The sequence below is a fragment of the Protopterus annectens genome, chromosome 6.part0 (assembly GCF_019279795.1).
Source record: "Protopterus annectens isolate FY-2018-M chromosome 6.part0, PAN1.0, whole genome shotgun sequence".
Taxonomy (NCBI): domain Eukaryota; kingdom Metazoa; phylum Chordata; order Ceratodontiformes; family Protopteridae; genus Protopterus; species Protopterus annectens.
The window spans coordinates 1336549504-1336564008 of NC_056737.1; positions in this window are offsets into that span (position 1 = coordinate 1336549504).

Genomic DNA, 14505 nt, shown 5'->3' on the forward strand with positions numbered 1-14505 from the left:
ACAACTATTACCCTGTCTAAGAGGGATACAAGTGAAATTCCCAGGGTGAATTTGTGGTTTCCCGTCCAGTCATTTTTATGCTCAACTCCTGAGAGACTTGCTTGGCTACAAACATCTGAGCTGAGTGAAACTTGCAGTAGTGCATTTTAATATTCTGTTAAGTACAAACTTGCAGTTTTAAAAGTACTGTACTTTCATTTTTTCTGTTTCCTAATTGTGTGTTTCTGAACAGTGTGCTGTGTGTCTGTTTGCTATAGAGGGGTGGTGTTATTACTCCTTTGTTATCTGATATTTAATAGCCTAGAGGGATTCCTCTGTACTTTAAGTGCTAGCCACAAAGTTTGAGAAATCATTTTATGCTCAACTCCTTAGAGACTTGCTTGGCTACAAACATTTGCATTAGAAGCTGAAGCTAAGTGAAACTTGCAGTAGTGCATTTTAATATTCTGTTAAGTACAAAATTGCTTTTTAAAAGTACTGTTTATTCATTTTTTCTGTTTCCTAATTGTGTGTTTCTGAACAGTGTGCTCTGTGTCTCTCTGCAGTTAGTTCCATACCCTCCCTCTCTGTTCTTGTGTTGGTACTAGTGTTGCTGGCTCTGGAATTGCCCGCCCTTCCTGTAAGTCTGTATTAGAACACTCCTCCTGGGTCCATCTCATTTGCTCACTTAGCCAAGTACAGTGCGATCATATTCTGAGTCTAGTGTTCACTCTACTTAATACAGAGAATAGATTTGAGAAGGCCCCAAAAAAAATTCATTTGCTTTTACTATATTTTACTTTTCTTAAAAGTACTCAATTTTATTTATTTTGCTGCATTTATTACTGCTTGGTAGTAGCCTGATTAAATTGTAACTGTTATTCTAAGTCTCTTGGTTTAAACACTTGGGCTTCATACAGGCTGTTTTACATTAAGAAGGCTTGTGGTCTGCACTGTTTTGGCAGGACAGGTAGCTTACATCCTTCTAAGCTGGGAATTGCTGATTGAAGGCCCAGTGTCTGCTATTCTAAAAGTATATTAGTTCTGGCTTAAGCACTTAGGCTTCAGTCCAGTTATTCTACATTAAGAAGGTTTGTGGTCTGCACTCTTGTGGGAGGAGAGGCTGGATTCTGCCCTTCTGAGCTGGGAATATCTGGTCACAGGCTTATTGTGCCTTCTTATTTGAACTGTTTCTTTCCGAAATTGGTGTGGCTTGTTGCTGTAGCATAGACCAGATTCAGGCCTGCTGAATCTAGCTTTGTTTGTATAACGTGAGCACTGATCCAGGCCATCTTTTTTGGAGAAGGTTCCCCTGCACCCTAGTAAGCAGGGGTGTGCAGTTAGAACTTGTATAATTGAAGACTGCTGGAACAGGGCTCAGTTTTGAGCTTTTTTTCTGGTTCATTGGGTAACTTGTTTAAATCAGTTTGTTTTCTATTGTTTTATATATATATATATATATATATATATATATATATATATATATATATATATACAATTGTACTTTATTCATCTGCTTTTACTGTATTTGTGTTTCTTCCTACTTTAACCAAAAAGAAAAGGACAGCAGTAAGAAGCACTCCACCACTCGTGGCTGTAAATAAACTTGTAAATTTATGAGTTTATTTATAGCCACGAGTGGTGGGGTGCTTCTTACTGCTGTCCTTTTCTTTTTGGTTTTGGTTATTGTTGGACAACAGTTCCTCCTGTTCATTTTTTGGTTTCTTCCTACTTTATTATTAGGGGCATTGACTACAACTCTGATCTGCGATATATAAGAATAAGTATCCTTTTCTGTGCATTTAATGTGTTTTGTGAGTGTATCTGCTTTATTTTCTAAAAAAAAAAAAAAAAAAAAAAAAAAAATATATATATATATATATATATGCTTGTTTCCCGCCTTTCTAAGCTAGTATAGTCCAGTTTTCAGGTTAGTGCTGAATTCAGGGCTGTGTTACAAATCTCTGTATTTACCGATACCTTACTTGGATAGAAGGAAGTTCTCTGTTCACCTGTGAGAGAGAGGAGCTTTGAGCAACCTGTCTGTCCCTGGAGGAGTGGTTTCAGCCCAGAAATGAGTAGTTTATTGGCCATTTTGGGCTAATTTCTATCGCTTTCATTTCCCTGCTATAAATACCATATTTGCCTGGTTTTGTGCGCCGGTTAGCTAGGGTAAAACTATTCCCAGCTCCAAAAGTCTCCTCTTCAATTTTTCCCTTGGAACTAGACAAACTTTCAACTTAAGCACTCAAGCCACTCATTTCTCAGCCTGGCACTTACTCAAAACCTATAGCAAGCACTTATAAACCCTAGCACTAGACTCTCCTGTACTGTACAGAAGGACAAGGCTCTCTAGTAAAACAGTTCACTGTACCTATCCAGGCATGTCCAAAGGGCAGTTTCAGGTGTACTCTCCAGTCCAACTGGTGAATCTGGGCATTTTGAGGCAATGTTACAACTGCCTCATGTACACAGACAACCCCCTCCTCCTACGACCAAACTCTAATACATGTGAGAGATGCAATTATGCAGCCAAACTGGAGGCTAAGCTCTCACAACCCAAGCCTGGATCAGACAGTCAAGAGGAGAAGGAAAATACTTGCATCACACCACCAGTCTGACATAAACCCATTAAAGCAGCACTGGAAAAAAAAAACACACACAAATACATGAAAACATACTCGGAGGCTCTAAATAAAAATCTGCAAAACCAGTAGAGATCTCCAAAGCAAACATCCAACCAACCTCCACCCCCCCCCAACACAAACCATGAAACACATACTTCACAAAACCAGTGTGCCATGCAATCACAGCCCTTAAGGCAAAATAACATACCCAACATACTAGTAATAGGTGACTCTATAGTCAGGCACACTGATGTCCCACTCACTAGTCTGAATAAGGAGAAGGTTACTGTTAGCTGCCTGTCGAGCGCCAGGATCCGCCACATAACACAAGCACTCAGGTCACTACAGAACAAGTACAAATATGACTCTGTCATTGTCCATGTTAGTGTGAATGACCTGAGCCATACCTCCCTGGACTACATGAAAAGAGACATGAAAGAGCTCTTTGATCTTGTAGCCCAGGCAGGTATGACCCTGATCCTGAGTAGCATCCTGCCCTCACCAAGAATGATACCACGGTATAAAGAAAAAATTCTCAATTTCAACAATTGATTAAGTTTCTGGTGTCATTCAAAGGGGATCCGGTGTCTGTCCGCTTGGGATGACATGCTCGACAAGCCACGCTGCTTCACTAGAGACGGCTTGCACCTGTCACCCTTAGGCTTTCAAATACTGGCCAAGGCTCTTGCCACCCCATAGTGCCTTTTTTTAGGCAAGGGTCAAAAGACAAACCCACCACCGTAAATAGCACAAGTAACAAAAAACTGAGGGTAATGCTACTCAATGCCAGAAGTCTGAACCTCAAAATGCATGCACTCGAGGCACTTCTCAATATGGAGAAAATCAATATATGTGCAGTAACAGAAACCTGGTTTAAGGCTCCAGAGAGCAACCCAGCACTACCAGGCTACAACTCATACCATACATTTTGGCCACAGAACCCAAACCGAAATACAAAAGGCGGGGGCGTATCCATATTCATCAAGGATACCCACACCTCCAGGTTAGTGGCACAGCACAATGCTTCAGAGATCATCCACGTGCAACTAACAATGGGCAAAACTGCAATTCAAATTGTAGCTTGCTACAGATCACCCACCATGTCCCAGGACCCCCATTCTGCATTTCTGGAACACTGGGAAACATAAAGGTCCTACCAAACACCCTAATATTGGGTGATTTCAATTACCCAAACATTAACTGGGAGAACTACTCAAGTACTAACTCCCTTGCCCAACATTTCCTAGAATTTATAAACTCAAATGCCCTGGTTCAACTGGTCAACACTCCCACCAGAGGAGTGGGAGTCCAAACATATTGGACCTGGTCATCACCAACATGGGCGACTGGTGTTCCACACCGGAGGTCAACCCCTCGCTGGTTAGATCTGACCATAAACAAATCACTTTGGATATCCACATTCCGTCCCCACCCCCAGACAAGAAAACCACCGTGAAAAACTTTTCAAAAGCAAACGTTACTTAAGGCTGAGGTGGAAAGTTTCAAAGCCCCCATGCTGAAGGATAACGCTGTCCAAGCTGCAAAATCCTTTACTAATGCATTCTATGGGCACCTACAAGAATGCATGGATTATGCCATCCCATGCAAAACCAAGACTCACTCCTCCAAGAAAAGGAAAAAAGTCTGGTGGACTCCTGCCATAAACAAGCTACACAATAGAAGGAGGAAACTAGTACAGAAAAGAGTAAAATCCCAAGAAGGGAAGACATCCCTGATCAGTATCAGCAAGAAACTACGATCCCTCATAAAATTATCCAAGGTGAGCTTTGAAAGAAAAAAATTGCCAAGGACTCCAAAGATAACCACAAGGCATTATTTAGCTATGTCAAGAATCTAAGTGGCAATGCTCAGATCTGCTCAGAGTTAGTGCAGAATGGCACAAAATACACTGAACCGACCGATATTGCCAACATCCTGGCAGACAGATTCAGCGCAAAGGTCATCCCCCTCTCACCCCCAAGAGGGCCCATAACCATACCAGAAGAATGTAGAGTCCCTGAAATCACAGACACTCAGGTTAAAACAGCCCTCTCCAAAGCCAAAAACACAGCATCAATGGGACCGGATGGTGTCCCAGGCTGCATCCTACATGAGCTCAAAGATGAACTAAACCCTCACATAAACACACTGTTCAAACTCAGCCTCTTCACAGGCTACATACCCATAGAGTGGCACACAGCAGCAGTTATTCTGCTCCACAAAGGTGGAGCCGCAACAGACCCCGGCAACTATCACCCTATAAGCCTGACTAGCTTGGTCTGCAAGGCTATGGAGTGCATCATCATGGAACTCATTAACAGAGACATTGGGATCCTCCAAGCACTGGACCCTACCCAGTTCGGCTTTGTTAAGGGTGGATCATGCCTCTTAAACCTGGTGGACTTCTTTGAGACAGTTACCAAGGCTATAGATGAGGGAAAGGTGGTACACACAGCCCACCTAGACCTCGCAAAGGCCTTCAATGCCATTCCCCATTCTGGTATTATAGACAAGCTCACCAGCCTGAACATAAACCCCTACGTCACAAGATGGGTTGCCAACTGGCTCACGGACAGAACCCACATGGTGAGAGTTGCAGGAGCTAGGTCCGACTCTAAATTGATTACAAGTGGAGTTCCCCAGGGCTCAATCCTAGGTCCCCTCCTGTTTGGCATATACTTCTCAGAGGTACAGGCAAGCACAGGAGGACTATGGCTGACCACGTTCACAGACGACTGCAAACTAGGGGCTATAGTTGACTGTCCAGCTGACACAGACATCCTCCAAAAGGGTCTCACCGAGACAGATACCTGGTGTCAAAATCATGGCCTCAAGCTAAATGCCAAAAAGTGCATAGTCATCCCCATTTGGAAAAAACAAAGTACCCACAAACTACCACATAGGTGGTGGTCCCCTAAATATGGAAGACGTAATAAGGGATCTGGGGACCCAAGTAGATAGTAATCTCACCTTTGATAATCACATTGCCAAAGTGGTTAGAAAATCCTTCTATATGGCCCACCTAATCACAAAAGGGTTCGCATCCAGATCAAAAGAGGTCATTGTGCCCCTCTACTCATCACTCATCAGACTCATCATAGAGTACAACGCCCTATTTGGGATGTACCTTACAAGACACCTGCAACAGCTGGAAAAACCACAGAAGTACCTCACCAAGAGGATCACTGGCCTCAAACAGATGCCCTATGCAGCTCGCCTGAAGAAATTACAGCTGTACTCAGTTGCATACCGCCTACTCAAGAGCTGATCTCTGCCTGACATGCAAGGCCATGTCCAACCCAGAATTGATGGACATGCTCCACCTAAAGAAAACCTTATCCCTGCGAGCCACATGCTGTAGGGATCTAAACCTCACCACAACAATAAATAGGATGTGCTGGAGGGATAGATTCCTGTCCCAGAGACTTCCCATGCTTTGGAACAAGATCCCAATCTACATTAGGCAGAGCTACTCACTAACATTCTTCAAAAGAAATCTTGACGAGTGGATGGGAAACAGAAAGTTTACCTCGGGGATCACTTCAGTAGCTCTACTGGACAGAGGCACAGGGAACTAATCTAAGGGGATGGTGAAAGCCAACACATTCTGGCTAGGGTTATAAATGCCTTCGGGCAGATAGCCTAGTACCTACCTATGAACCTATAATTACATTTAAATAGGGTCAGAGAGGGGCTCTGCTTCACCTGAGTTGGAAGTTTGTTCAAGAGGAGAAGTAACCTCTGTGAGACATATCTGCCTCTCCAGCAAGTCCTGTTGATGTCACTTACTAGGTTGAGTTCCCTAGAGTGAGTGCATCTTGTACCATTTGATTTATGAATGTGCAGCATTTCCATTAGAGCAGGATCTGAGATTGCTTTATAAGCAAGGCAGAGGCCACCTCTGAGTAGTCTGTAAGACACAGAGTATAGTAGCAGTGATTTCAGTCTGTCAATGTGTGACATATGCTGAAGACCCTGAATTGTTTTGAAAGAAACCTTTGAGGTCTTTCCAGTTGCTGAAGGTGCCTGGTAAGATACATACCAAAGGTAGCATTGTACTCTATTATTGGCCTGATGAGTGAGGAGTACAGGGGTGTTATAACCTCTTTTGTTCTGGATGCAGTGCCCTTACTTATGAGGTGGGCAATGTAGAAAGCCTTTCTTACCACTGTGGAGACATGGTGGTCAAAGGCAAGGGTGCTGTCAACTTGTGTGCCCAAATCTCTCACCACTAATTGCGTGCTTAGGGTGTTGTTAATAATGAGGTACCTGCAAAGACATTGCCCTTGCCAAAGGGGATGATAATGCATTTTTTGCATTGAGTGTTAGCCATGACTTTGACACCAGTTGTTATAGTTGGAATTTTGTTAATAAAGACATTTCATGTGAAAAATACTGGACCAATTGATAGGAATAAATTATAATGAATATTCTTTAACAAGAGCAAACATTCAATCTCTCTGGGGTGAAACCTGTAGAGACATAGATAGGTCTGACTTTTGTAAGATAAATAAAGATGATTTAAGGCAGAAGCTCATGGTACATTTTTCAAAGACATATTTGAAAGCAATCTTAACAATTATATACACCAAATTAATTGATGCTTGGGGATTAAAACTACTCCCTATGACATTTTAATATCTTTGTGAATTATTATAAGACAGTATATTTACCAATATTTCTATCTTTTCAGGAAAAAAATAATAAACTTTGTTTGCAAATATGGGCGTAACTTGAAATACCAATCCTTTTTGCTCCATCTCTTAAAATTATGGAAGAAATAGTTTCATTTTTCCATGATAATAAAGCTACAGGTCCAGACTTAATTCCAATGGAATTTTATAAATGATTTAATTAATAATTGGCACCCAAACTATTAACATACTTTGGAACCTAACCAAATGCCACTGACCCATTTCTCCTTGGTTAGGGTTATATTATTAAAAAATAATAAAGATAGCCTGGAACCTTCTAATTATCAACCAACTGATTTGTTAAATACAGGTTATAAAATGCTATCCAAACTGGTTAATAAAATAATCTTGAGCAAGTTTGTTAATTATAAGAATTAGTTTGGATTTATTCTGAGAAAGCTGTCTAAAGCCAGTCAAATATTACAAGAGATTATATTATTTTTCAGAAATGATAAGCTTAGTTAAAATGATATCAACATTTGTTTCACAGGATACGAAGAAGGCTTTTAATTTCATAAATTAGACTTTTATGCAAAGTTCTTAATAAGTTAGACCTTCTCTTTCAAATTTGTAATATAGCGAGGGCACTTTTTCACTAAACTAAATATTTTATTTCACTTAATGGTTTGAAATCAGACATTTATGAATAAAATATGGAGTTCAACAAGATTTTGCCCTCATCTCTTTTTCTTCTTGTGATTAATCCCATTCTTAAATGCATTGAGGATGATGAGCAAATTGTCTCCATACTAGACAATCATTTTCATGTAAAATTCATCATATATGCTAATGATATGAATTACACTGTTAACAGCAGAGATCTCCTTAGAAAAGGATTTCTTACCATTTTGCATTTTATTTGAGAGGTCAAAGGGTATAAATGAATTTTATTTGATCAAAACTGATGTTCAATTACAGAAGAAAAATTAATGGTCTACGTCAAATTCCATGTGTCTACAAATTAAACATTTTGGGATGAGCCTATGCTGCAAACTCACTTCACATAGCTGCAAAACAAATATTAATTATCTGCAAGGAGATATAGGCAGCTGCCTGGAAATAGAAGTACACAGACCTTTTTGCAGGTAAGATTAATATTTGTTTTAAATTAAAGATATGTCCTTACTGGTCCTTCGTTTTGCAAAATTCTTTATTTCTGCCTGACTATAACCGGTATAGCAAAATCCAAAATATTTGGTCAGAGTTTTGGGCAAATAGAATCTATCAGTATTTCCTGAGAGATTAAGGTCTGACCACAATCTAGATTTGGTTATAATATTAAGGACTCTAAAATAATTTCTTCTTTTCTTCAGGTTATTGTCAATTATGGTATGTGGAATAATGAATTTCCAGATTCCTTATTGGGAAAATTTAAAGAGTTTATGGCAATTAAGACTTTCTGTTTGGTTGGATCTGTTAAACAGTAAACATTCTTTAGATATCATTATAAAAATATTCAATATTTAATTAAATGTTATTCATACATTTCTAAAATTTATTTTCTTGGTCATCTATTACCCTTATTGTTATGGCTTCCTAAAATAACTGAGCAGAATTCAGACTTTTGGTCCAGCTTATAGTTTTTTTCTTTCCCAGACCCTTGTTTCATTAATATAATAGATTTTAAAGAAAATACAGAGATCCACGATAGCATATGACTACAACTGTTTATTAGGGAAGTAAGATGGATTTTAGTAACTTTCGTATCAGAAGCACCCAAAAATCTCTAATTGTATAAGGGTAAAAACATTATAGCCAGATTAATACTTTGATCCCCTAGTTCATGTGCATTAATAATTGAAGGGATAATCTGTAGATGGAATAATAGATTTTTAGAGAAGTTAAATCCGCTGTGGCAACCCCTAACAGGGAAAAACCGAAAGAAGAAGAAGAAGAGAAGTTAAACATCTCCAATTTTGAAGCCTTTTTGCAGCATAAAAATCTGCTCTTGGACTCTTTTAGGAGCAAGGTAGTTCAACAAAAAATATTCTAAGATCATATCATTTTCTTGGTAAAATATAGTGGGTTGAAAATCACAAACATTACTGGTATAGCTGTGGTGAACAAAAAGTGTAAACTGACAATAAAGATAGTCTGATGTACTTTTTATAGTAGGAAAACAACACAGGGAAAGAAAAGTAAGTGAGAAGTGAAATCCATTTACAATAATATGGAAATCAATCTTAAAGAAAAGAAAACATAGAGGAGGTCTCAGTAAAAGTAAGTCAGAAGGTGTTTTTATTTGTTTAGAACTACCTTTTGCAGGTATAGAAGAAGTTGCACTTCTACTGTTTTTGGAGACCGAAGCCACACCTTCCACCTACTAGGTAAGTTACTAAAGAAAGTAACTATGAGTTGTTCCCTTTACAGCTAAGCTATACAAACTTTAAAAAGGCAAAATGAAAAGATTATGCTTTAAGTTAGACAAGAGAGAATATAAGACCCCCCCCCAAATTATATAAACCAACTCCAAAGTCACACTATAGTAAAAAAGGGGGGGAAACCCAGAAAAGCACACTGCACAATGTAACACATGGCAGAGAAACTCATCACAAAGTAAACATATAAACTATCATATAAATTAGTTTGTAGGATAGATTAAAACTGGTAATGCCCATAGTACAGAAACACATGCATGCAGGTCAGGAAATGCAGCATCAAATTTATAATAACACCTAACTTAGAGAATTCAACCCAGGAGATCATGTAACACTGCTAGACCTTCCATGGAAAACAAATTTCTGGCTAAGTGATGTGGGTCATCTGAAGTCATATAAAGATTACTTAAAGTAACTTTACTACTGTAATACTGAATCACATTAATATGTTTAATGTAAGCCCTGGAAAGTAGAGAACTCTGCAGAGACCATACAAGCTGAAGTTCATACAACAGAGACCAATGAATCACCATCGGAAGTGCAGACAGAGGAATCCTTGTCAAATTAAAAAAGTAGGGAGTGAGAATTTTTATTAAGAAAATTAAAGGAGTTATTAATGGAATGTTCTCAGGAATGCCTAGCAGAAGTAAACTAATAGAGCAATGAAGAATGAACCCCTGGGATTAAGGTTAGACTGGAGCCATTGCAGTATACCAGTGTCACAAAAACAGTGAGAGAAGAAGTTCAAAAAATGGGCATGATAGAAGAGTCATTGACTGGCTGAAACATCCCCATAGTGCCAATGTGTAAACCTGGTGGAAGTATTAGATTCTGTGAGGATTTTTAGAAAACTGAATAGCATTTCAGAGTATGATGGCTATCCCATACTCAGTATTAATGAGTTGGTAGTTAACTTACATAAGGCCAGATACTCAGTAACACTAGACTTGATGAAAGGATACTGGCAGATACCACTTACCCCATCCGAAAAAGGAAAAACAGATTTTTTAACACCTGTTGGTCAAATTCTTTGCACAGTTTAACTAGCTGGCCTACATGGGGCCCCAGCCACCTTTCAGAAGCTGATGAATAAAATATTGTAGGCCCACCCATGATATACTTTTGCATAGCTGGATGATCTGGACATTCATTCAGATGACTGGGACTCTCACTGTTAGAATGCATAAGACAGATTGTAAAGCCTAAGAAATGAAAACCTGGAGAGGAGGAAGTCAAATCCTTAGGATACTGTATAGGAATGGTTGGAAGAGGAGTGGTAAGACCAAAACTAGGAAAAATGGACCATAAAAACTGGTCTACACACTCTATTAAGACTAAGGCTTTTTTTGGATTAACTGATACTGCAGAATGTTTGTGTATAATTTTGAGATTATTGATTTTTATTTGGTAGATCTCAAAAGAGAGAGATAGAGAGCTCCTGTCAAAGTTAAATGGTCTCTTGAACAGTTAGAACATGTAATGAACTAAACAGGATCCTGTGATCTGGAAATGTGTTAATAATGATTGATTTTAATAAAGAGTGTACCTTATATACTGATGCATCAGAGGTAGGTTTAGGAGTCTGTCATCATCATCTTCATCAACCCCTTTTTCAAAATGTTCTACATGGGACCAGGGTGTAACATCAACTGTCACCATCTCTCTCGATTCAAAGGCACTCTCCTACCTTCTTCAACAGTCATACCTGAGTCTCACAAGTCTTCTCTCACACAATACAGCCATCTCTTTGCTGGATACCCTCATTGCCTCTTGCCTTCTTCTTCAATGTCCAAATCTTCTTCACCAGACTGTCTTCTGCCTTCCTGCACATGTCCAAACCACCGTAATCTGTTCTCTTTGACTTTTCTGCAATTGGAACTACTTGGGCTTTTGCTCTGATGTCCTCATTTCTTCATCTGTCTTACAGCATACATTTTTCCACCATGTCAAGCACTTCAACTCCATCATCTCTAGCTTCTTCAACTGCTCTGCATTCATTGCCCATGTTTCTGTATCATACAGCAGTACTGGTTGCATCACTGTTTTGTGCACATCACTTTTCAGCTTCTTTGGCATTCTTCTGTCATATATTATACCTGACCCTCTGTGCCAGTTGGCTGCAGCCCCTCTGATTCTAGCTTGACTTCCTCATTTAGACTTTCCTTCTCCTCAACAACACCTCCCAAATACTTGACCTGATCCACTATTTTCCCTTATATTTCAATCTTCATCTCCCTATGATTTCCCCCATTTGCTGCCATTGCAAGTGTCTTAACTGTACTCAGTTTCATTCAAAGTGCCTTCACTTTTGCATTCCATTCCCCTATCATTTGCTGGAGTTCTTGTTCAGAGCCTGCCTGTAGAACCACATCATTTTCATATGGCAGCTTTGTTGATCTGTCCCCCACAATCTGTTTGCTAATGTAGTCCATCACCACTATGAACAGCAGTGGAATCATTGCCGAACCCTGAACTGGGAACCCCTCTGCAAGTCCATACACTGTTTTTACCTATGTGATTGGGTCTTTGTACATAGTCTGCACTTCTTCTTCTGGCTTTTCCCGGTTAGGGGCCACCACAGCAGAACTCCGGTCTGCTAATGATTGGCAGTAGATTTTTACAGTGCCGAGGTGCCAGCCCAATGCCTAACCTTCAACAAAGGCACGCCCATTCACGCATGTCTTTTGAACGCCACTTGACTGCGGGGAGGACATGCAGACTCCACACAGAAGGCGCTCCAGCCGAGAATCGAACAGGAAAACCTCTTGCTGTGAGGCGACAATGCTACCACTTCACCACCGCAGCGAACTAATTCTACAAATGTTTCTGGGATTTTGAACCTTCATGCAACTGCTCAAATCAGCTTTCTTGGGACTTTGTCATATGTTTTCTCCAAGTCTGGGAATGCTCAGTTGGACTTTTTCTTCATTTCTAGTTTCTTCTCAAGTTTCTGTCTCACTATGAATATTATGAATCACTCTTTCCAGGACTTTTGTGCAGTATGACAGGAGTCCGATACCTCTATACTGCCCACAGGTGTGTATATCCCTTTGTTCTTGTACACTGGTATTAGAATGCTTGTACTCCAGTCATCTGAGATACTCCTTTCTCTCCATGCTGCTATGAGTACCCTCAGGAGCTGTTTCTACCCTATCACACCCAACATCTTGATCATATCTGCTGTGACCTTATCTGTGCCTGCTGTTTTCCCCTGACTTCATTTTCCTTAGGAGTAATCTTACTTCTCCTAGGGTGGGCTTCTCTTCTTCTTTCATCGTAGGCAGTGTCTGGGGCAGTACAGCTTCTCTAGGCTTTTCTTCATTCAGAAGCTGCTTAAAGTACTCCTTCTAACTGTTTTTGATGTTCTGTGTGCTGCTGAACAGGTTGTTACTGGCATCCCTTATTCATGATGTCAGATTACTATCTTCTTTATCTTTCTGTTTTGTTTTTGTCTTGCAACCTGATAGTGTTTCTTTGAGCCATCTGTTGAGTTACTATTCAGAAGGCTGTATCAGCAAGAAATTGAGTAGTGCAGAAGAAAATCTATTCCTTGAAATACTATTTGTTAGGAAGTTGCCACAGTTTGGTACCAGTTCATACCCTTTGCAGTGTTTATGTAGGCAGACTGATGGCAATACACAGTTGTGCCAGTGGACACAATCCCTCCAACCCTTTCAATATATAGTAACCTACATGCCCAGCCTAACCAACAGAAAGATTAATGGGTTGTCCAGGACATACAGTTCATGGTTAGGATTCTAAAACCTCTGTTTTTGTCTTGGGATGTGGCAGTTGTAACATGTGGCCCAGAAAATGTCTTTAAAATGTGTAAGGTGATTTTACTGTGCTGTACTATGAAGCTTGGAATTTTCTCACGGTAGTTAGCTGTCTAACAAGGTTTTAATTGACAATCAAAGCTGTAAAAAGCTAGAATGTCGGAAAGCAGCAAACCTGGAAGCTAATTTCTCACTCAGAAGATCATTGTGAAGGATGGCCTTGAAAGTTTTGAGTGGGGAATCCATTCAGGGCTAACCTATGGAATGTACTTTGTGTAGAGAGATACTTGCTTTTAGAGCTGGAAGCAGGATCAGGGAGAGGCCTATAGTCTTGGACTTTTGTTTTAAAAACAACCTATATCCAGGAAGGCCTATATAAATGGGTCTATATTAGAACATCGAAGTTTCAGAACTTCGAATGTTCTAATATCGACCCCTATTCAGCGAAAGCTGAAAATAGCGAAGCGACAGAAAACCGAATTCTTTCCTAGGGAAAGAATTGGGTTGTCCATTCTTGTCGCTTCGCTATTTTCAGCACTGTGGTGGAAAGTTACGGGTTGGGTTCAGGTAAGTGTGCGATTGTGTGGATGTGAGAGTTAGGGTGGGTTAGGTGAGTTAGGGTTAGGGCGTGGGTCAGGTAAGTGTATGAATGTGTGGATGTGAGGTTTAGGGCAGGGTAGGTGAGTTAGGGTTAGAGCACGGGTGAGGTGTGTGTGTGATAGTGACGGACCTTGGGGTTAGGGTTTGGGTTAAGGTAAGTGGGTAGATAGTGGTGTATGTACAGTTTAGTGTAGGGTTAGATATAAGATTTTAGGTGTATGTGTGTGGATTGCTGCTTGTTTGGTGTGCTTGTGTTGTGTGTATGTGTTTTGGAACAGTGAATTTTTTCCCTAGGAAAAATTTCGCTGTTCTGTATGTGTGATGTTTTCAGCATTCGCTGAACAGGGGTCGATATTAGAACATTCAAAGTTCTGAAACTTCCATGTTCTAATATAGACCCATAGAAATAGTGTACTGTGAATATTTTGTGAACACAACCTAAGGTATTGTT